Source organism: Mercenaria mercenaria, chromosome 7 (assembly GCF_021730395.1).
Source record: "Mercenaria mercenaria strain notata chromosome 7, MADL_Memer_1, whole genome shotgun sequence".
In the NCBI taxonomy this organism is placed as follows: Eukaryota; Metazoa; Mollusca; class Bivalvia; order Venerida; family Veneridae; genus Mercenaria; species Mercenaria mercenaria.
Genome location: NC_069367.1, coordinates 7,096,635 through 7,118,543, shown reverse-complemented (window position 1 = coordinate 7,118,543; position 21,909 = coordinate 7,096,635). Strand labels below are relative to the sequence as shown.

Below are 21,909 nucleotides of genomic sequence, written 5' to 3'. Positions count from 1 at the left end.
TTAAATGATGTCAACTTGTGTTCAACTACATGAACTACGCGAAACAAAAAGAGCGAAAAAATATATATACCTACCTTGGGACTGCATGTGTTGTCTTACTCCTTAATTTTCTAATCAGTGACACATTTTCCTATTTTTCCCTTTTCAAGGCTTATAAAAATAAAGGAATTATAGGGTCACAGGATATTTTTAAAAGTCTTTTTTTTTTAAATAAGGCTTTGTGATTATAAATCATTGGAGTTCTTTGAGAAATTAAGCCGGCTAATTCGGTAATTTTGGGTCTTACGGAGTTCAAAAACACGTGACATAACCACGCAGTTGTAGAGGTAATAAAATGATTTTGCACAAGCCTATCCGGCATTATCTTCTGTACATAAACTCATATTTTTAGATTCAAGTTAAAAGAGGCAGTGACCCCGATTACTGTTCAAACTTCAAAAAGAAATTTCCATAATAATATCTAAGTCATTTATATTTTGACTCATTTTACGACAATTGCCCTTTCTAAGCAGTCACGGAAACATAAATGTTTGAATTATAAAAAAAGCAAATAATGTTCATTAACACAAAAAAAAATTATAAAGGGTAAAATAACACCATTGTTTACTGGATGAAATAAACGTTTTGAGAAAATTATGCACACTGTGGCACCGTATGAAAATGCGTACCGCCGCTAAATGTCACAGCTACCGTTTCATGTCGCAATGTTGGCGTTAAATGCCGCAACACCCCCAATCTGATTAATTAGAATAATCTCCTATTAATGCTACGCATTAAATCATCTCATGCTATATGTCGCAAGAATTTGCACCACCGCTATATGTCGCAACACCAACGCTAAATGTCGCAACACCAACGCTAAATATCGTAACGCCAACGCTAAATGTCGCAACACCAACGTTAATTCTAGCATAAAACTGCTGTTCTTGTCTCTTTTCGGGTGTGTTTTAACAGAGAGATTCCCGCGCTCACGTGCTGTTATAACACCTTTTTATATATATTCGTTCCGTGGCAAAGCGTAAACGTCATTCGTCCCCAAAACGGATAATTCAAAACAAAATGACGTCAACGTAAAAAACAACTCAGACATTCCCGCGCATTTCGTGGAAATTTAATGACGTTGAGTGACATTGTATTCATTTATCAGTTTTTGCGCGTTTTATGCTAGAATAGCGTTAGCGCATGTTCATTTCATGTTATAACATCTGCATAATCCCTCGGGATACGTTGGTACCCTCGCCCTGACGGGCTTGGGCACCAACCAAACCCTCGGGATTCTGCAGATGTTATAACATGAAGAAACATGCGTTATCCCTACAATATCGTAACACCAACGCTAAATGTCGCAACACCAATGCAAAATATTGCAACGCCAACGCCAAATCCGCAACACCAACGCTAAATGTCGCAACACAAACGCTAAAGGTCGCAACACCAACGCTAAATGTCGTGAAACAAAAAAACTAATGAAGGTTACTGCAACAGCTTTAAAACTTAGATATTACTCACAGTATTTTTACCCAAGATAATATTTAAGAATGAGCACGCGCAAGAACGTGTCTGTGTCAGTATGTGGCAGTTTCTCTTTCGTATTATGACTGGCCAATATTTGGGGGGAAAAACACTTGCTTATAGGCCTACGTTGTACATTTGTAATTTAACTTAAAGAAAAGTATGTGCCAACGTGGTTTATTACTAACAATGAAAAACACAGAGCAGGATGTTCTTAGTTATTTATTAAAAAATTTGGCGAGTTTCGAGGTTAAAAACCTCAGTCGGCGGGGTGACATTCTGGGGAGAAAATATTGTTTGGAAAGAATTCGGCGCAAAGGATAAGGCGGGGCGAAGTGGGGCGAGGCGAGGCGAGGCGAGGCGAGGCGAGGCGGGATTGGTCTTATAAGCCTATAATGTTCAACCGGTCCAATCCCAAACTTACAGGGGTGTGATAGGAACGACCGAAGAATAAAGAAGTTGACCAATTGCTGTGCTAACCTGATATTATACATTTGACTTATCAGATACAGCAACCGAGTTCAGTGTGCAACTACTGACCAAGGTCTATCAGTATTCGAGATGAATCGGGATTTGTATGAATTTTCTCCACAATGATGTAACATGAAAAAAATTTACTTGATCTTTTAGGAAGGTATAAATTGCTTAACAGGCCAGTGATGCGGTGCAGTGACACGCTAACCCTATCGAACTCGTATAAAACATGTTTAACACAATCTCACCCTTTGTGAATTAATCAACACGTTATTCCCGGGGCAATGTTTATGCTCAGGTAACTTAGCACGTGATTTTCATGACTACATATTGTTGTTGTTAGCGATAGTGTGGGTTTTCAGAGGGGCGCTTCTAAAATGGTATGTAGTTTTTTCTTCTTTGCTATCTTTTTTATATTTTGTTTCAATTTCTGTCGTTCTTTCTTTTCTCATTTCTTCAGTTAAAGTTATCGAATGATTCAATTTTTGTTTTCCACCCATCTTATTTGCGAATGCCAATTTGCTGTAAACAGGTAAACGCAATAAACTGTTGCTAGTAAAATATAGCTAAAGCCGCTGTTTTCTTTGTACTGATAATAAAGAAAGATACCAAAGAATATTCATAGCTGTAATGTATTTTTCTGGGAGTGAAAAAGTCAGTCTGTTCTAGAGGCCTTTTTTATAAACAGATTAATTCCGTATAGGGACCGATATTATAATCATGGCTGCCCACATGAAATTGTTGCTATTGCCTGAAATGAACGGTTGCTATGGTAACTATGGGAGCAATTAAATTTTGTATAGTGTTAGGTTTTTTTATACTTGATACATGTTTAAGTCCCATTTGTTTGACCGTGTCAACAACCTGGCATCCACGAAAAATTGTGCAAAAGGGGGCGCATGGTATGACTTTCAGACGTCAGGTCTACTATAACAATACAGAATAAATTTGAGAATATTGACTTCAAAAAAAGTTTGATACCTTTCTGTTACTCCTATCTCTTTACACCAAATGCTGTCAAGCCACGATAGCCAAGTAACCCCAAATTAATCTATTGAGGTTACATTTATCCTGGAATGTAGGCTTGAAAATCTTTATTGTAACTTTTACATAGGTCATAGGTCGTTGATTGTAGAAGTATCATAAAAATGATGTTTCCACGAAAAATCAGATAAAATAAGAATTGAGCCGCGCCATGGGAAAACCAACATAGTGCGTTTGCGACCAGCATGGATCTAGACCAGCCTGCGCATCCGCGCAGTCTGGTAAGGATTCATGCTGTTCGCTAACGGTTTCTCTTACTACACTATGTTGTTTTTCGCTTGGTGCGGCTCAGATTATTTAAAGTCGGTAAGATAGCAAACAAGTTCAACATAAGCTCATGTGAGCTTTTGTACCGGCTACAGAATAACTTATAGTATATATTAAAACAAATGTTTGAAAAAATTACTTTGATAGCTGAAATTGCAAGTGAGACATTTACATGGAACAAAATCTTTTTTTATTTTTGCAGTTTTCCAGGTTACATGGTGACATTTAGCGAATACCGATGACGGATGTGTTTTCATATTTGGAACATTTCTAAAGGCATATAACATAGAATATCATACATACAGAACGCTAACTGGCGTGCTTTCAGATTTGGAGCATATTGGGCGTGTATGTTTTCTTTTTCCTTTTTATCTGAAATGTCTAAAGGCAACACAATGTTGTATGTTTGTTTGTGTTTCTATATACATGTCTTTCTGTATTTTACACGCTTAACATGATAGGCATGAAAATGAACTTCTATGTTAACATTATGATAGAAATGGATGATCGACGGTCAGTAACTTCTCTGTAATAATGTTCATGGATCGCCTCTATTGATTTTGAGTCATTTGTCTCATACAAGTGATGTTGCCGTGGATTTTTCTATTTCTTGTATTTAAGTTTGTGTCATAGCGGCAACGATCAGAACCATACAATGATACTTACAGATCGTAGATAGACGTGTTTTCAGATTTGGAGCATATCAGGTGTGTATGATTTTCATTCCCCTTTTTGTCATGTTTATATAAAGACAAAATTAGTATTAATAATTGCTTGTGCTCTTACACAAGCCTGTATGCATTTTAGCTAGACTTTCGAATGATAGTGAGAGATATTCTACTCGCCCGGGCGTCGGCGTCACACCTTGGTTAAAATGTTATGTGCAAGATCATATCTCAGTAACCATTGCATGTTTTGAATTTAAACTTTACACAACGCTTTCCAGTCATCAAACCTATTGAAATGAGCGACCAAGTTAGATAACTCTTGGTTGAAGTTTATACCTGTTATGACCATTTGTATGAACCTTCACACAATTCTTAGAAATTCCCTGTCATCAAAACTGCTGCAATAACTAAGTTGGATAACTTTTGGCTGAATTAGATACAAAGTATGGCCGTTTTTTATTTAGAAATTTGGGTTGCATGCAAGTGACCCAAGCTGTATCTCAGTATTTATATTCATTTGATTGAAACTTCACACCATGCTTCTCAGTCATCAAGCCTACTGCAGTAACCAAGTTAGATTACTCTTGCTTGAAAACAATTCAAAATATCACTCTTTTTTCTACTTAGAAAATTCGGTTACGTTTTGCATGCAATTATCAAGCCGTATTTCAGTAAAAACTACATGTATTGTACTGAAACTTTACATAATGCTAGAGATATATAACTCTTGGTTGAATTGGATTTTTTGACTTAGAAAGTTTCGCGTGTCAAGCTGTATCTCAGTAACGATTCAAACTGCACGCAGACGACATCCATCTCATCATTTTTTTTCCAGAAAAAAGTGACAGAACGCTTGGTTGAAATTGATTCAAATTATGTCCCTTATTTCATTATAAATTTTGCATGAATAAAATTTTAATTTTTAATAAATTATAATGAAATGACTCAGTTATTAAAGCCTTGCAAAGTTATAACCATTGTTCGACTTCACTTGCTGAATAGTCGAGCATGCTGTCTTCTGGACAGCTCTTGTATATAGTCAATTTGATCACCATGGAAACGTAAATCTTCATCTGCTAGACGGATAACCGACGTTCAGTAGCTTGGCTGGATCGCTTGCACTGATTTTTAGTCATTAGTCTCATGCAAGTGATGTTGTCATGGAAACATGTTTTGTAAATTATTGGCAAGTGAGACATTTACGTTTAACAAAATCATGTTTTCTTCTCTCTTTTTTTCATGCATTTCAGGTTGTGTTTTAGTGGCAAAGATCAAGAACATACACACAGATCACGGACGAAAGTGTATCAGGTCTGGATCGTGTATGCAGAGTATGTGTTCATATTTTCTTTGTCTGGAATTGTTTACTTGTTCTTTCTTGTGGCAACATTTTTTGGTACATTTGTTTTTCTTTTTACACATGCCTTTCTGTGTCTGGACACTCAACAGGGTCACCATGGAAACGTACTTCTACATCTAGGCAATGGTATAAACGGATGACCGGCGTTCAGATGTACAAAGTTATAGAGCAGATTTTGGATCATATAGGGTGTGTATGTTTACTTGTTCTTTCTTGTGAAAACACTTTCTGATATATTTGTTTTTCTTTTTACACATGTTTTTATGTATCTATACACTAAACAGGGTTACCATGGAAACTTACATCTACATCTAGGCAATGGTATAATTGGATGACCGGCGTTCAGATGTACAAAGTTATAGAGCAGATTTTGGATCATATAGGGTGTGTATGTTTACTTGTTCTTTCTTGTGAAAACACTTTCTGATATATTTGTTTTTCTTTTTACACATGTTTTTATGTATCTATACACTAAACAGGGTTACCATGGAAACTTACATCTACATCTAGGCAATGGTATAATTGGATGACCGGCGTTCAGATGTACAAAGTTATAGAGCAGATTTTGGATCATATAGGGTGTGTATGTTTACTAGTTCTTTCTTGTGGCAACAATTTTTGATACATTTGTTTTTCTTTTTACACATGTTTTTATGTATCTATACACTAAACAGGGTTACCATGGAAACTTACATCTACATCTAGGCAATGGTATAAACGGATGACCGGCGTTCAGATGTACAAAGTTATAGAGCAGATTTTGGATCATATAGGGTGTGTATGTTTACTTGTTCTTTCTTGTGAAAACACTTTCTGATATATTTGTTTTTCTTTTTACACATGTTTTTATGTATCTATACACTAAACAGGGTTACCATGGAAACTTACATCTACATCTAGGCAATGGTATAATTGGATGACCGGCGTTCAGATGTACAAAGTTATAGAGCAGATTTTGGATCATATAGGGTGTGTATGTTTACTTGTTCTTTCTTGTGAAAACACTTTCTGATATATTTGTTTTTCTTTTTACACATGTTTTTATGTATCTATACACTAAACAGGGTTACCATGGAAACTTACATCTACATCTAGGCAATGGTATAATTGGATGACCGGCGTTCAGATGTACAAAGTTATAGAGCAGATTTTGGATCATATAGGGTGTGTATGTTTACTTGTTCTTTCTTGTGAAAACACTTTCTGATATATTTGTTTTTCTTTTTACACATGTTTTTATGTATCTATACACTAAACAGGGTTACCATGGAAACTTACATCTACATCTAGGCAATGGTATAATTGGATGACCGGCGTTCAGATGTACAAAGTTATAGAGCAGATTTTGGATCATATATGGTGTGTATGTTTACTAGTTCTTTCTTGTGGCAACAATTTTTGATACATTTGTTTTTCTTTTTACACATGCCTTTCTGTGTCTAGACACTCAACAGGGTTACCATGGAAACACACCTCTACATCTAGGTAATCTTTCTGTGTCTAAACACTCAACAGGGTTACCATGGAAACACACCTCTACATCCAGGCAATAACCGGCGTTTAGATGTACAAAGTTATAGAGCAGATTTTGGACCATGTAGGGTGTGTATATTTACTAGTTCTTGTGGCAACACTTTTTGATACATTTGTTTTTCTTTTTACACATGCCTTTCTGTTTCTATACACCCAACAGGCTTACAATGGAGACGTACCTCTACATCAAGGCAATGGTATAAATGGATGACAGGCGTTTAGATGTACAAAGCTATAGAGCAGATTTTGGACCATGTAGGGTGTGTATATTTACAAGTTCTTGTGGCAACACTTTTTGATACATTTGTTTTTCTTTTTACACATGCCTTTCTGTGTCTATACACCCAACAGGCTTACAATGGAGACGTACCTCTACATCAAGGCAATGGTATAAATGGATGACAGGCGTTCAGATGTACAAAGTTATAGAGCAGATTTTGGATCATGTAGGGTGTGTATATTTACTAGTTCTTGTGGCAACACTTTTTGATACATTTGTTTTTCTTTTTACATATGCCTTTCTGTGTCTATACACCCAACAGGGTTACCATGGAAACATACATCTGCATCTTGGCAGTGGTATTAATGAGCGACAGAATCGCATGCCTACAAACAGCAGTGAGAGAAATCCTGCAACCGATCGCGTTGTAAACGCTTAGCTTTAAACAGTCTAAGCCTTGCTAAGACCTGTAAATTAATTCAGGCAAAAAGTCTTGATAATATGTGCGCTTATTCAGAATCGAATCTACCTTGAATGATTTTCTTTTGTAATACTTTTTGTTCGATGTTTGATGTTTTGTTAGGGATTTGTTTTTATTGACTGGCTCTTTGGTGGAGTTTGTGGTGGTGTTTGTTGTGTCGTGTGTCTGTTGTGGTGTTTGTGGCGGTGTTTTGGTGTTTGTGATGGTGTGGTCTTTTCGGTTGTATACGACATGGTTTGTGTTGTTTTCTCAAAAAGGGTTTTTTGTTGGTGCAAATTGTTTGTCGCATTGGCTTCTTTGTCTTTCGTTCCGTTACAATGTGTTTTTCATTCTGCTATGAGCAGTATATTACTATTAGATTATTAGAATAAGTTAAATATTGCGGTGTATTTTAATAATTTTACTTGGCCCTCCAATTTTAGATAGCTGAAAAGACATAACATGAAATATGCAGACGACAGACATGAGGTACAGACGACATCTGGGTAAGCGCGCGCTATGTTCCATTTTATTTCTGCTTTTTATTCTTTTTGTTTTGTACTGCTGTATTTTTCTACGAGAATGCTAGAGTACTTTGAGTATAAAGACGCGGACGGATATGGAGATGCAGACCGTACAAAATGTGCGTTTCTCTCAATAATGAACAGGTATGTATATTGCTAATTACGTTATCCTATTTTGTATGCATTTCTCTGCAGATTTTTCCAAACTGGTGACTGATGTTGACAAAAAGAACGTGTGAGGATATCATGTTGTATGTATCACAATGGTTTAGTGGATGGTACAGCTAAGGTGCTTTGTATTGACTACAAACACACGCACGGATGTCATGTATATTTCACCATGGATTAGTGGACGGTGCAGCTGTGGCGGCAGATGTCGACTATACAAGCACGTGCAAAGATGTCATGTTGTAGATTTCAAAATGGTTTAGTCAGGTACTTTTTCTAAGGCGCAGTAAGTTATTTTTCTGTACAAATAGGTTATTCCTTTGGTTAGCTTTATATTAGGCGTGCAATTTTAAACAAGTTATGCACATTCATTTTCATTTTAATAAATTTTCTGGTTATAATGTCTTAATTCTTTTTTTATTTTAATCCCATTATTGTTAATTGTTAAATAATGACAATCAATATTCAGTCAGCAGTGCATACTTTTAAAAGGTCGATTTTTCTTCTGGGGTCATTCAATAGCTTAGAAATGCGCATACAGTTTCTGGCTTTGGTGAAAGTAAAACTTGGAAGTATCAGACGAGGAACTGAAACTATCCGACGAGGAACCCGAACTATCCGACGAGAAGCAGTTTCTTTGACCATACAAGTCCTTTCTTGTATATAATTTATAACGCACTTTGAATACAAGTCGGCAATTCAGTTTAGTTACACTATGAAGTGTCAAAGGTTTTCTCGATTGGTCTAGTTTACGTCAAGAAAACTTTATCGGGCTCACTTCAGTGGCGTGGTATAAATAAGACAGGTGTTTGCTACCATATCAGCCTGAGACATGGTTCGAATCCGCTATCATTGGTGTGTGAATTTGAGACGCGTTTTTTCAGACTGTAAAATTTTAATACGAAATTTTATTTTCTGTCAGTAAAATGTAAATAGGAATAAACGAAAGTTGAAAAACTCAGTTTTCCATACGTGACTTTGGTGTAAGTATTGGTGAGAAACCCAGGAAAAAAACAATGTGACTATTTATAATTGTATATCAACAGGAGGAAATTTTTAGTTGATGGAACTACAGTTGTCGTAGGACTGCCTTGCTGGTACCATGAAGATGCCGATAACCCGAGGTGCACTGATACCCTATCAATGCCGGTCACCAGAGACACGCTGGTACCCTGTCAGTGCCGGTCACCAGAGACGCGCTGGTACCCTATCGATGCCGGTCATCAGAAGGACCCCTTATGTCGACATTATAGTAATCAACTGTTTTCAACAAGGTAGGCTACTAAATTACTTTAGAATTTACGCGGCGCGAGTTCGAGAAAGAATTTGTATTACACTTATGGTTTCTGACTTAACCGTGTGCTTGTTGGAGAGCTAAATTCTACTGTTAGGTAATCTTGTGTCGAAATATTACAACTACATCAGAACATTGTGCACTCAAGTCCTACAATTCAAATGAAACTTGGTAAACATTATCAGCTTAAAACATGTGTATTTATTTGAAGTCGGAGTCCAATATTTTTGGTGTTTTGCCACTTTTTTTTTATTGAACATTTTCAAGAGTCATGTGTCATACAATGTTGACAACATTCTCGTCTTTCTTTCGACAATTACTGACGACTGTAATTTTACCTTTACATATTTAGACGCTTCTACTGTTTGGTTTGTTTACTTAGTTTTAAAGACATTGATACAAGTAGTCTAGAGAAATCATGCATTTGTAATTATACATCTTTTCCCCATGTCTAGAGATAAAACGCACTTTTTAGCTATTCTACTCACCCTGGCGTCGGCGTCGGCGTCACACCTTGGTTAAGTTTTTGCATACAAGTACATACAGCTATCATTTAAAGGCATATAGCTTTGAGACTTATTTTTTTCTTTTTCTAGGTCAATTACCAACCTCACTAGGTCAAGTTCCATAACTCTGACATGCATTTTGAGCAAATTATGCCCCCCTTTTGGACTTAGAAAATTCTGGTTAAATTTTAACATGTAAGTTAACTAATGCAGATATTGAATTGAAACTTCACATGTGTCTTCGGGGTTATAAAACTAGTTGATAGCAGCAAGTCCTGTAACTCTGACCTGCATTTTTGCCAAATTATGCCCCCTTTTGGACTTAGAAAATTCTGGTTAAAGTTTTGCGTGCAAGTACATACAGCTATTACTAAAAGGCATATAGATTTGAAACTTATTTTTTCTTTTTCTAGGTCAATTACCAACCTCACTGGTCAAGTTCCATAACTCTGACATGTATTTTGGGCAAATTATGCCCCCTTTTGGACTTAGAAACTTCTGGTTAAGGTTTTACATGCAAGTTACTGTCTCCAAAACTAATGCAGATATTGAATTGAAACTTCACATGTGTCTTCGGGGTTATAAAACTAGTTGATAGCAGCAAGTCCCATAACACTGATATGCATTTAGGTCAAATTATGTCCCCTTTTGAACTTAAAACTCTTTTGATATTTAACATTTTGGGTACATATTTTCCTGCTTCTGGGACAATATTTCGAATAGTCGAGCTTGGCTGTCATACGGACACCTCTTGTTTGCACAAGGCATGGGTTGGGGCCAATAATTTTATAATTCATACTTTTAAATGACCGAAACATTGCGAAAATGATATTAATTTCATGCTACACTTTACTCGGACTTTATCGCAGACACCATAAAACCTCAAACTCAAAGTATTATCAAAATAGTATTCAAATTAAACTTAAAAGTGTTTTAGTTTTTGCATCCTCTAGGACATTTGAGGTTAAAAGCTTGATTTCTAAATTACTGCAAATCACTACATGTTCATTGTAAAAACGCTTCGTTTACTTCATGTGGAAAATGACAATACTTGAAAATGCAGCTGTCTGATTCGTCAGCCTATGATTACTAGTAAGCATTTCAATTTGTATAAGCAATGTTATAACCATTAAATTTCCTGATTATTGCTAAAGTCATTAAGTTGAAATATTGGCAAAACCTTAAGTGAAAGAATTCAACGAGCTCGAGAGAGGCTTGAATCCACAGCAGGGATGTGTAAATGATTCGAAGTCTGGAGAATTACTGGAAAAAGACATGTCTGACAATCGATTGCCAATCATAAAGCAAGACCTAGCATATTTTCATTGAATTTCATGGATTTCGCTGGAATTATTGTAGCATCAGGGCTATACAGTATGATTTATTTCAGGTTTTAAAAGTCAGAAGACAGCGTTTGACATTATTGAAAAACATAGAAAAAGAATCGATTGCAGAAAACAAATACCATCATGCCGTCCTGTGTTTGTTGTTTCCGACAGCTGACAGTCCGATGCACGCCAGGTAATTCCTTACAACATTTTTGTTTGATATTTTCTCTATCTCTAAGTAATTTATGATTAATTTTGTTCCATTTTTTAGCTCGACTTTTCGAAGAAAAAGTAGAGCTTTTGTACTCGCAACGGCGTCGGCATCGCCGTTGGTTAAAGATTTTAATAAAGTCAAATACCTCTGTTACTATCAAAGCTATTGATTTGCTCAAAGCTACTGGATTGAAACTCTATAGATATTTTAACATTTAGGGTAATATTCCTTCTTCTGAGACAACAATTCGAATAGTCGAGCAATAATACAGCAACATGCATACCTTGTGCTTTCAACTCCTCCTACGCTTTCCATCTAGTTCAAATAAAACTTGGTAACCGCCATTAACATAAAATGGGCATGTGCGTTTATTATCTGGATTTTAATGTCCGATTAAAAGTTTTTGAGTCATGTCACTTTTTAGCTCGATTATTGGAAGAATAGGTAGAGCTATTGGACTCACCCGTGCGTGGGCCTCGTCGTCCGGATATGGTTAAGCTTGTATCTTAGTAACCACTTGTGGGAATAGATTGAAACTTCAAACAATCATTCACTGTGATAAACTGACTTTAATGCGCTGGTTTCAGAACTCTGTTTTGCTTTTTAACAAAATTTTGCCCCCTTTTAACTTAGCAATTTTTTGTTAAGTTTTTGCAAGTAAGTCGGTATCTCAGTACCCTCTAATGGAAATGGTTTGAAACTTCACACACTTGTTTACTGTCATGATCTGACATGGACTGCACTCGTTCCGTAACTCTACTTTGTTTTGTTTTTTACAACATTATGCCCCTTTTTTCGACTTAGAAGTTTTTGGTTAAGTTTTAAGTTTTAATACTATACGAAGTATGGAGAGCTGTGCTACTCGACCGGCGTCGTCGTCTTTCCGCCTCCGCACCTTGGTTAAAGTTTTGATGTACTTTCTCTTTAGCTCTATTATTACTTGATGGATTTGTTTCAAACTTACAATAGTTATTCCTTATCATCACCCACACCATATGGCACAAGGGACATAACTCTCGTACCAATATTTAATGAATTATCCCCTTTTTACCTAAAATTTCAGGTTAAAGTTTTGGTGCCATTTCACTCTGTTTCAATTATTACTAAATGGATTTGCTTCAAGCTTAAAATGGTTGCTCTAAATCATCACCTACATCATATGACACAAGGGAAATAAGTCTTGCACCAATACTTCATGAATTATCACCCTTTTTACTTAGAATGTTCAGGTTAAAGTTTTGGTGCACTTTCACTCTATCTTAGTTATTACAAAAACTTAAAACAGTTGTTCCACATCATCATCCGCATCATTTGACACAAGAGCCATAACTATGGCACAAATATTTTATGAATTATATCCCTTTTTAGCTCACCTGAGACAAAGGCTCAAGGTGCGCTTCTGTGACCGCTCGATGACCGTCGTGCGTCATCCGTCGTGTGTCAACAATTTGTAAAAAAATCTTCTTCAAAACCACTAGGCAGATTTACACCAAATGTCACAGGAATGATTCTTGGGTGGCTCCTTTTCAAAATTGCCCAAAGAATTGAAATCCATGCAGAACTATGGTTGCCATGGCAACCGAAATGAAAAATTTAAAAATCATCTTGTCCAAAACCTCAGGTCTTAGGGCTTTTGTATGTGGTATGTAGCATCATCTAGTGGTCCTCTACCAAGATTGTTCAAATTATCCCCCTAGGGTCAAATATGGCCTCGCCCTGGGGGGTCACATGGTTTACATAGACTTATATAGGGAAAGATTAAAAATCTTCTTGTCCAAAACCACAGGTCCTAGGACTTTGATATTTGGTATGTAGCATCATCTAGAGGTCCTCTACCAAGATTGTTCAAATTATCCCCCTTGGGTCAAGTATGGCCCCGCCCTGGGGGTCACGTGGTTTATAAAGACTTGTATAGGGGAAAATTTAAAAATCTTCTTATCTTTAACCACAAAGACCTAGGCCTTTGATATTTGGTATGTAGCATTGCCTTGTGGTCCTCTACCAAGATTGTTCAAACTTTTACTCTGGGATGAAAAGAGGCATTGCCCCAGGGGGTCCCTAGTTTTACTTAGACTTATATAGGAAAAAAACTTTAAAAATCTTCTGTTCTTAAACTGCAAGACCTAGGCTTTTGATATTTGGTATGTTGCAATGCCTAGTGGTCCTCTAACAAAATCATTCAAATTATGCCCCCCGAGTTGAAAAGAGGCCCCATCTAGGGGTTCCCTAGCTTTACATAGACTTATATAGGAAAAAACTTTAAAAATCTTCTAGCCTGACGCTGCAAGGCCTAGGCTTTTGATATTTGGTATGTTGCATCGCCAAGTGGTCTACTACAAAAATTGTTCAAATTATGCCCCTGGGGTGAAAAGAGGCCCTTCCACGGGGGTCCCAAGTTTTACATAGACTTATATAGGAAAAAACTTTAAAAATATTCATGTCTGAAAGTTCAAGGTCTAGGCCTTTGATATTTTGTATGTATCATTGCCTAGTTGATCTCTAAAAAGAATGTTCGAATTATGCCCCTTGGGTGAAAAGAGGTTCCGCCCCGGGGGTCTCTTGTTATATGAGTTATACAGGAAAAATACTTCAAACATTATCAGATCATATTTCCTAGATTGTTTAATTATAATTACCTGATGACCCCAAGTGATTAGGGGTCTCCCGACTGTGACATTGACCTACTGACCTACGTTTTTTAAGATACAGCCTTGAAATTTGGATGTCATGTACAGTTTTGCACACCGATCTTAAAACTGACTTTCCGTGACCATGAATGTGTCCTACTGACTTACTTTCTTGTTTTTTAAGACACAGCCTTGAAATTTGGATGCCATGTACAGTTTTGCACTCCGATCCTAAAACTGACTTTCAGTGACCATGAATGTGACCTACTGACCTACTTCCTTGTTTTTTAAGATACAGCCTTGAAATTTGGATGACATGTACAGTTTTGCACACAGATCTTAAAACTGACTTTCAGTGACCATAAATGTGACCTACTGACCTACTTTCTTGTTTTTTAAGATACAGCATTGAAATTTGGATGACATGTACAGTTTTGCACACCGATCTTAAAACTGACTTTCAGTGACCATAAATGTGACCTACTTTCTTAATATTTTAGCATCAGTTTGACATTTGAAACATGTAGCTCATATTACTCAGGTGAGCGATCCAGGGTCATCATGACCCTCTTGTTTTCTAAATATTTCTAGTTAAAGTTTGATGCACTTTCACTCTATCTCTATTATTACCAAATAGATTTGATTCAAACTTAAAATTATTGTTCGACATCATCATGCACATCTTATGACAAAAGAGCCATGACTTTTTACTTAGAATTCCAGTTTTATGTTGATGTTTTTTTTCACCATATCTCTGTTGTTACTAAATGTATTTGATATTCAAGCTCAAAGTGGTCGTTCCACATCATCACCCACACCATATGACACAAGGTCTAACATGCTGGCACCAATATAATATGAGTTATACCCTCTTTTTACTTAGAATTTCAGGTTCTTTTGCTCTATCTCTGTTATTATTAAATAAATTTGATTCAAACTCAAAATAGTCATTCCTCATTATCAGTCACATGATATGACACATGGTGCATTTGTAACTGTATAATTTTTATTCAAAAACATATTCCAACAAATGCAACTTAATATACATCATCAACCTGAAGTGCGCATGCGCATGATTTATAGTCTGGACTGTTATGTTCACTATTATGTTCTAGTTATTCTCCACATTGGTTTACAATATATGTATAACAACTGCATCTGTACCTTGTATATCAATTCAAATGAAACTTGGTACACGTCATCAACATGAAGCAATTATATGCATTTTGTTGGGATTTTAATGCACGCTTTTTCTTGAGTTATGTCCCGTTTTTGGACTTAATAATTTTATTCTTTCAAGCATTTTCCAGGGGCAAGTACATAATTCCTATTTCTATCAACAGCATGTGAGATAATTCCCATAACTCTGGCACCGATCTTTCATGATTTATTTCCCCGGTGAGCTATTCTCATACGCTAGACACATTATTCATGATTCTCAGTAAGCTGACATCTCTATTTTTGCTCGTCGAAACTGAATGAAACTTTACACATTCTTTTCCCATAATAGCAAGAAGTCAACGACCTAGGTTTCATAAGTCTCTTTTTGTACTTAGACATTTTTCAAGAAAATTCTGATCGCGATTGTCGGCGGATTAGTTTTCTGAGAATCTAAACATCGCAATTAAATGAAACTTCACACACTTCTTTACCACCTGAATGACATAGAGTCCATAAGTTTGACTATCATTTTGATTAGATAATTATGGCCTTTTTAGCTCGGCTATTCGGAGAATAGGTGGGGCTATTTCAGTCGCCCATTCGTCGTCGGCGTCCCTATTTGGTTATAATAAGTTTTTGTATGTAAGCTGGTATCTCAGTACCTACTAAGGGGAATGGATTAAAACTTTACACACTTGTTCGGTTCAGTAACTCTTCTTTGCATTTTTACAAAATTATGCCACAATTTAAGTTCGATTTTATATGTAAGCTGGTATCCCTGTACCCTCTAATGGAAATGGAGTGACATTTTATACACTTGTCCACTGTGACCCGGTATTCATTGAACAGGTTTCTTAACTCTTACTCCATATTTACAGAATTATGACCCTTTTTGACCTGGCAATTTTTGGTTAAGTTTTCGTATGTAAGCTGGTATCCCAGTGTCCCTAATGGGAATGGATTGAAAGTTCACACACTTGTTCACTGTGATGAGCTGACAATAACTGTACAGGTTCCATAACTCAGTTTTGCATGTGTGCAAATTCGTGGCCCTTGTTTGACTTTTCTGTTCACTCAATTAATTTTATTTAGGGACAAGGCTGTTGCTGCCCTCTATTTTTATTTTAAGATATGAGAAGGTAGTTCATAAACCATAACTCTTTGCTTGAATATTGATTAATGACAAGCACCTACAGACAGGCGTTTGGACATGTAAGTGTGTGTGTGGAGGGGGTGGGGGGCGGGGTGGTTATTCAGTGTTGAACTGGAAAATTAAACCACTGATAATGCCATGGTAGATAAAACTGTATTTGTTATATTTATTAAGCACCCCTTTCTTTATGCATTCTAAACGTCTTTTTATATTTCTTAATTCGTTGTTCCCAACCTTGTGTTGTATTTTGTAACAGACTATTTTAATATAATATCGTCCACATTTTGTAAGAAGGTCAGCAAAGACGCATGCAGTAATTACATACGTACAGGGGCTATTGAAACGTACGTAAAGGGTATTTGAAAAGTACGTAAAACGCTATTGAAACGTACGTACAGGACTATTGAAACGTACGTAAAGGGTATTTGAAAAGTACGTAAAGCGCTAATGAAGCGTACGTACAGGGCTATTGAAACACACCTGTAGTGTAGTTGTTTCGCTTACTTTTTGTCAAATTATTTCTTGTTGTTAACATGCTGCCTTTTGTCAAATATTTCCATTCCTAATTTTTACGTTTTCGCCAGCGAAGAAAGAGGAGATATATATTTTTACTGACTATTTTGAAATACTGGAAGATTTTGTTAAATCTTATTTGACCTTACATCTTGAAGTATTTCGTGCCTTAATTATTTATCCTAATTTTCAGAGTGATTTCAAATGAACAAGTGAGAAATATCTGCAGAAGGAAGAACCAAGTATTGATGGAGCCGCAACAGACCTGGTGCAAGCATATTAGCTTGACACCACTTCCGCCCTGACACTAGCATAGTTAAACAAATTAGACAGAAGCTGACTTGTATATGATTATACCCCATGTACAATGTTAAATGGGGCTCTTTTGAAGTCACGCATGTCCGCCGGTCTTTCCGTCCGTCCCACCATTGTGTCCGCCGGGAAGATTTTCATACAACTGGCATGAATTATTAACCTCATTAAGACGATATGCAGAGCAAACAAGCCAGGTCATTAGGCCCAAAGTCAAGGCTACTTTTGGAGGTCAAAGGTCAAATAGCTTAACTTCATACCCGCTTAGATATTTTAAAAGGCTTGGAAGATATTAAGCTTGACTATTCGAAGAAAAAGGAGGTTTTTTTTTACTTGCCCTGGCGTCAGCGTCGCTGTCACCGTTGCATTAAAGTTAAAATTTTATGGCAAGCTTCTCAGTGTGATTATATCTTCTTAATTATTTACCCTATTAAGATCACATAAGGGTTGTTCTTGGTAAGGGGCTGACATCTCGCCCCCAGGATTTAGGATAAATATATAAGTTAAAATGAGGAATGTTTTTGCCGGAACACTGATACAGACGGACTTCTTTTAGACGCAACAAATATTTCTAGCTTTGTTATTGGTTGTGAAATTATGTATTTTTATTTCTATCGGGTTATATTTTTTTTTAATTAAAATATTTTTATGAACACAAAATGCACATTTGACTTTGATAAATAAAAAAATCAGGGACAGTCAATATTTGAACGAAGCAACATAGAATACTGATTTGGTATCATTATTTCAAAAGCTTCTCAAAATTGTACTCCAGTATTGTAATAATTTTTGTGTATAAACTGGACAGGGATGGTTTTCAAAAACAAATATGGGTTGATTAGTTTATATACAAAAAGTCACTTTAAAAAAGGTACGGGAGATAAATATTTGTTTGCTTCATTGTAAGATCGAAATATCGAATCATTCTAGATGCAACTTGCGAAAATGTAAACACCATTTTTTGCATTTAATTTTTTTTTACTGAATAGTACACATTTTACCAGTGTAACGTCACACACAATACGCAACGTTACGCTTACTCTTATGGCAATATATTATGCTGGAAAAAGTTATATAGTTCTACGAGATTAATTTCTTTTACATTTTAATAAAAAAAATTCTAATGTGTTTTCTTTAAAAAACGATTCGATTATATGTTATTTATATTCTTTCGCGTTTAACTGATGTTGCGTGCAAGTGAACATTTTATCTGGATTTCCCACTGTCTGAAACAATGAGTTTATCAGGGTATAATGTATCGGGGTATAATGTATCGGTATATTTCAGTAAGACTTGAAACTCCATAGACTAGTAACGACAAAATGTACAAATAAAATCATAGCTCTTTTATTCAAACACACATTCTGCCGTCCTTTGTCTAGGTCGACTACGTATAGCTTTTTTAAAAGTCATTTTGGCCTCATTTTTTGTACACTGAATTTTACACTGTTTGGCATAACTATTAACACCGACACCTGACTCAGAGCATAAACATTAACCCTTGGGGCTGAAATGACTTTTAAAGCAATTTTGTCTTTCATAAATACAATGTGTTTAACTTTAAGACTGGTATATCTTTAAGAATGATTGGTAAAAAGATGCGCTGATCAAATGTTTAGTAGAATTGTGGACAAACTTTAAGATCTTTACTCCGAGTTTTTAAAGGATTACTGGAATAAAACGTTAGATTATAACATGATAAACTCATTTCAAACGGAGAGAAATCCAAATATGATTTTCACTAGTACGGAACTACACTTGAACGCGAAAGGATATGAACTGTAAGGACTGGAAAAAGACAAAGATGTATTGTAAAGGTTACAAGAACACTAAAATACATGCAAAACCATTAAAATGTAAAACAAACATAAACATTTCGTAGACATATTGGACTTTTATTTCCAACATAAACATTATGACGTCATGAAATATAGAGAGACATTACGCATGGCGCATGTCTCTGCGTGTTTAATGAATAAGATAAGAGGAGATTTTATTTTAACTCGAGTACAAGACCAAACTACAAGATAACCTCGGAATGAACGTTAAAACCTACAGATGTATGTGTAAAATTTGGTTAAAATTGTTAGAAAGATAAGAATTAAAATGTAATACTGAATTATACACTAGATTTAAGATTACTCTATGAAAGATATTTCGATCTTATACTGAAACAAACAAATTGTCTTTTTTTCTACATCGTTTTACTACCGTAGTAGGTAACTAGCATCAATATCTTGAGGAAAAACGGCTAAAAAATAAGGTGACACAACTTAGAACCTAAATGACTGAAAGAATCCTTTGAAATGACTGTAAAAAATTTATTGTCAGTATAACTGTTGCTAGATGATTTTTTTGTTGATAATCTTAGGTAGAGTGCATTTTCACGTTTAAAAATTCACTGTTTCCCTCATAAGTATCTTACCTATCAGTCATGTCTGTCTTACAGATATATTTCATACTTTGTATTATAGTGTATATATTTTTATCTGTTAGCTGATTGTTTCTAAATGACAGTCAGAACATAAAATATATTTGTAAGCATACCTTTTTTTCTCAAGAAATTTTGCTGTTTGAGGTGAGAGCATAGTCCTTTTCAATAAAGTTTTCTACATATGTTAAATTTTGATTTTTTTCTTCAGAACTATATAAATAATATAATTATACTTTACATGTTACTTGTGACTATCTGTGCTTGAAAAATGAATAAAACGCCATACAGTTGTGTTTGCTATTTCTTTTAAAATAAATGGTCATACAATAGCATTTGACTATTCAATTCGGATGTTTCGGAAATCTAACTGAACTTCCCTAAAGTAAGCAAACTTCTTTGACACCAACTGCAAAATTAAGGGGATGTTACTCTAACCGTCTTTCCATCCAAAGTTACTTCCCCTACCACCTTGACGCCATTTGAAAAATAAAGGGGAGGTTACTTAACCGACCTTCTTTCAATCTAAATTTACTTCTCCTACTCCCCTTGACGCTGTTGGGGTTACTCTAACCGACCTTCTTTTCATCCAGAGTTACTTCCCTGATACCCCTTGACGTCATTTGCAATATAAAGGGGAGGTTACTCTAACCGACCTTCCTTTCCCCCATCCAGAATTACTTCCCCTACTCCCCTTGACGCCATTTGCAATATGAAGGGGAGGTTACTCTTACCGACTTTCCCTTCCCAATCCAGAGTTACATCCACTATTCCCCTTGACGCCATTTGCAAAATAAATGGAGGTTACTCTAACCGACCTTCCCTTCCCCCATCCAGATTTATTTCCCCTACTCTCCTTGACGCCATTTGCAGTAAGAAGGGGAGGTTACTCTAACCGACCTTCCCTCCCCAATCCAGAGTTACATCCACTACTCCCCTTGACGCCATTTGCAATATAAAGGTAGGTTGCTCTAACCGACGTTCCCTCCCCATCCAGAGTTACTTCCCCTACTCCCCTTGACGTCATTTGCAATATAAAGGGGAGGTTTCTCTAACCGACCTTCCCCCATTCAGAGTTACTTCCCCTACGCCCCTTGACGCCATTTGCAATATAAAGGGGAGGTTACTCTAACCGACATTACCTCGCCTATTCAGAGTTACTTCCCCTACTGCCCTTGACGCCATTTGCAATATAAAGGGGAGATTACTCTAACCGACCTTCCCTCTCCTATACAGAGTTACTTCCCCTACTCCCCTTGACGCCATTTACAATATGAAGGGGAGGTCACTTACCAAACTTCCCCCATCCAAAGTTACTTCCCCTACTGCCCTTGACGCCATTTGCAATATAACGGGGAGGTTACTCTAACCGACCTTACCTCCCCATCCAGAGTTATATTTCCCTACTCCCCTTGACGCCATTTGCAATATGAAGGGGAGGTTACTCTTAATCGACATTCCCTCCTCCATCCAGAGTTATTTCCCCTACTCTCCTTGACGCCATTTGCAATATAAAGGGGAGGTTACACTAACCGACCTTTCCCCATCCAGAGTTACTTCCCCTACTCCCCTTGACGCCCTTTGCAATGTAAAGGGGAGATTACTCTAACTGACCTTCCCTCCTATCCAGAGTTACTTCCCATACTCCCCTTGACGCCATTTGCAATGTAAAGGGGAGATTACTCTAACCGACCTTACCTTTCCTATCAAGAGTTACTTCCCCTACTCCCCTTGACGCCATTTGCAATATAAAGGGGAGGTTACTCTAACCGACCTTCCCCATCCAGAGTTACTTCCCTTTGTCCCTTGACGTCATTTGCAATATAAAGGGGAGATTACTATAACTGACCTTTCCCAATCCAGAGTTACTTCCCCTACGCCCCTTGACGCCATTTGCAATATAAAGGGGAGGTTACTCTAACCGATATTACCTCACCTATTCAGACTTACTTCCCGTACTGCCCTTGACGCCATTTGCAATATAAAGGGGAAATTACTCTAACCGACCTTCCCTCTCCTATCCAGAGTTACTTCCCCTACTCCCCTTGACGTCATTTGCAATATAAAGGGGAGGTTACTCTAGCCGACATTACCTCACCCATTCAGAGTTACTTCCCCTACTGCCCTTGACGCCATTTAC

The 21,909-nt window shown here is 36.6% G+C and overlaps 1 long non-coding RNA gene across 1 annotated transcript; it reads left to right on the top strand.

Annotated features, from left to right (window-relative positions):
- Positions 1 to 5,332: 5,332 nt before the first annotated feature.
- LOC123555638 (uncharacterized) lies at positions 5,333 to 9,500 on the top strand. Its single transcript, XR_008371589.1, has 4 exons — positions 5,333 to 7,309; positions 7,982 to 8,044; positions 8,258 to 8,497; positions 9,277 to 9,500. It is a non-coding gene; the product is annotated as an uncharacterized LOC123555638 (long non-coding RNA).
- The last annotated feature ends 12,409 nt before the right edge of the window (positions 9,501 to 21,909 follow it).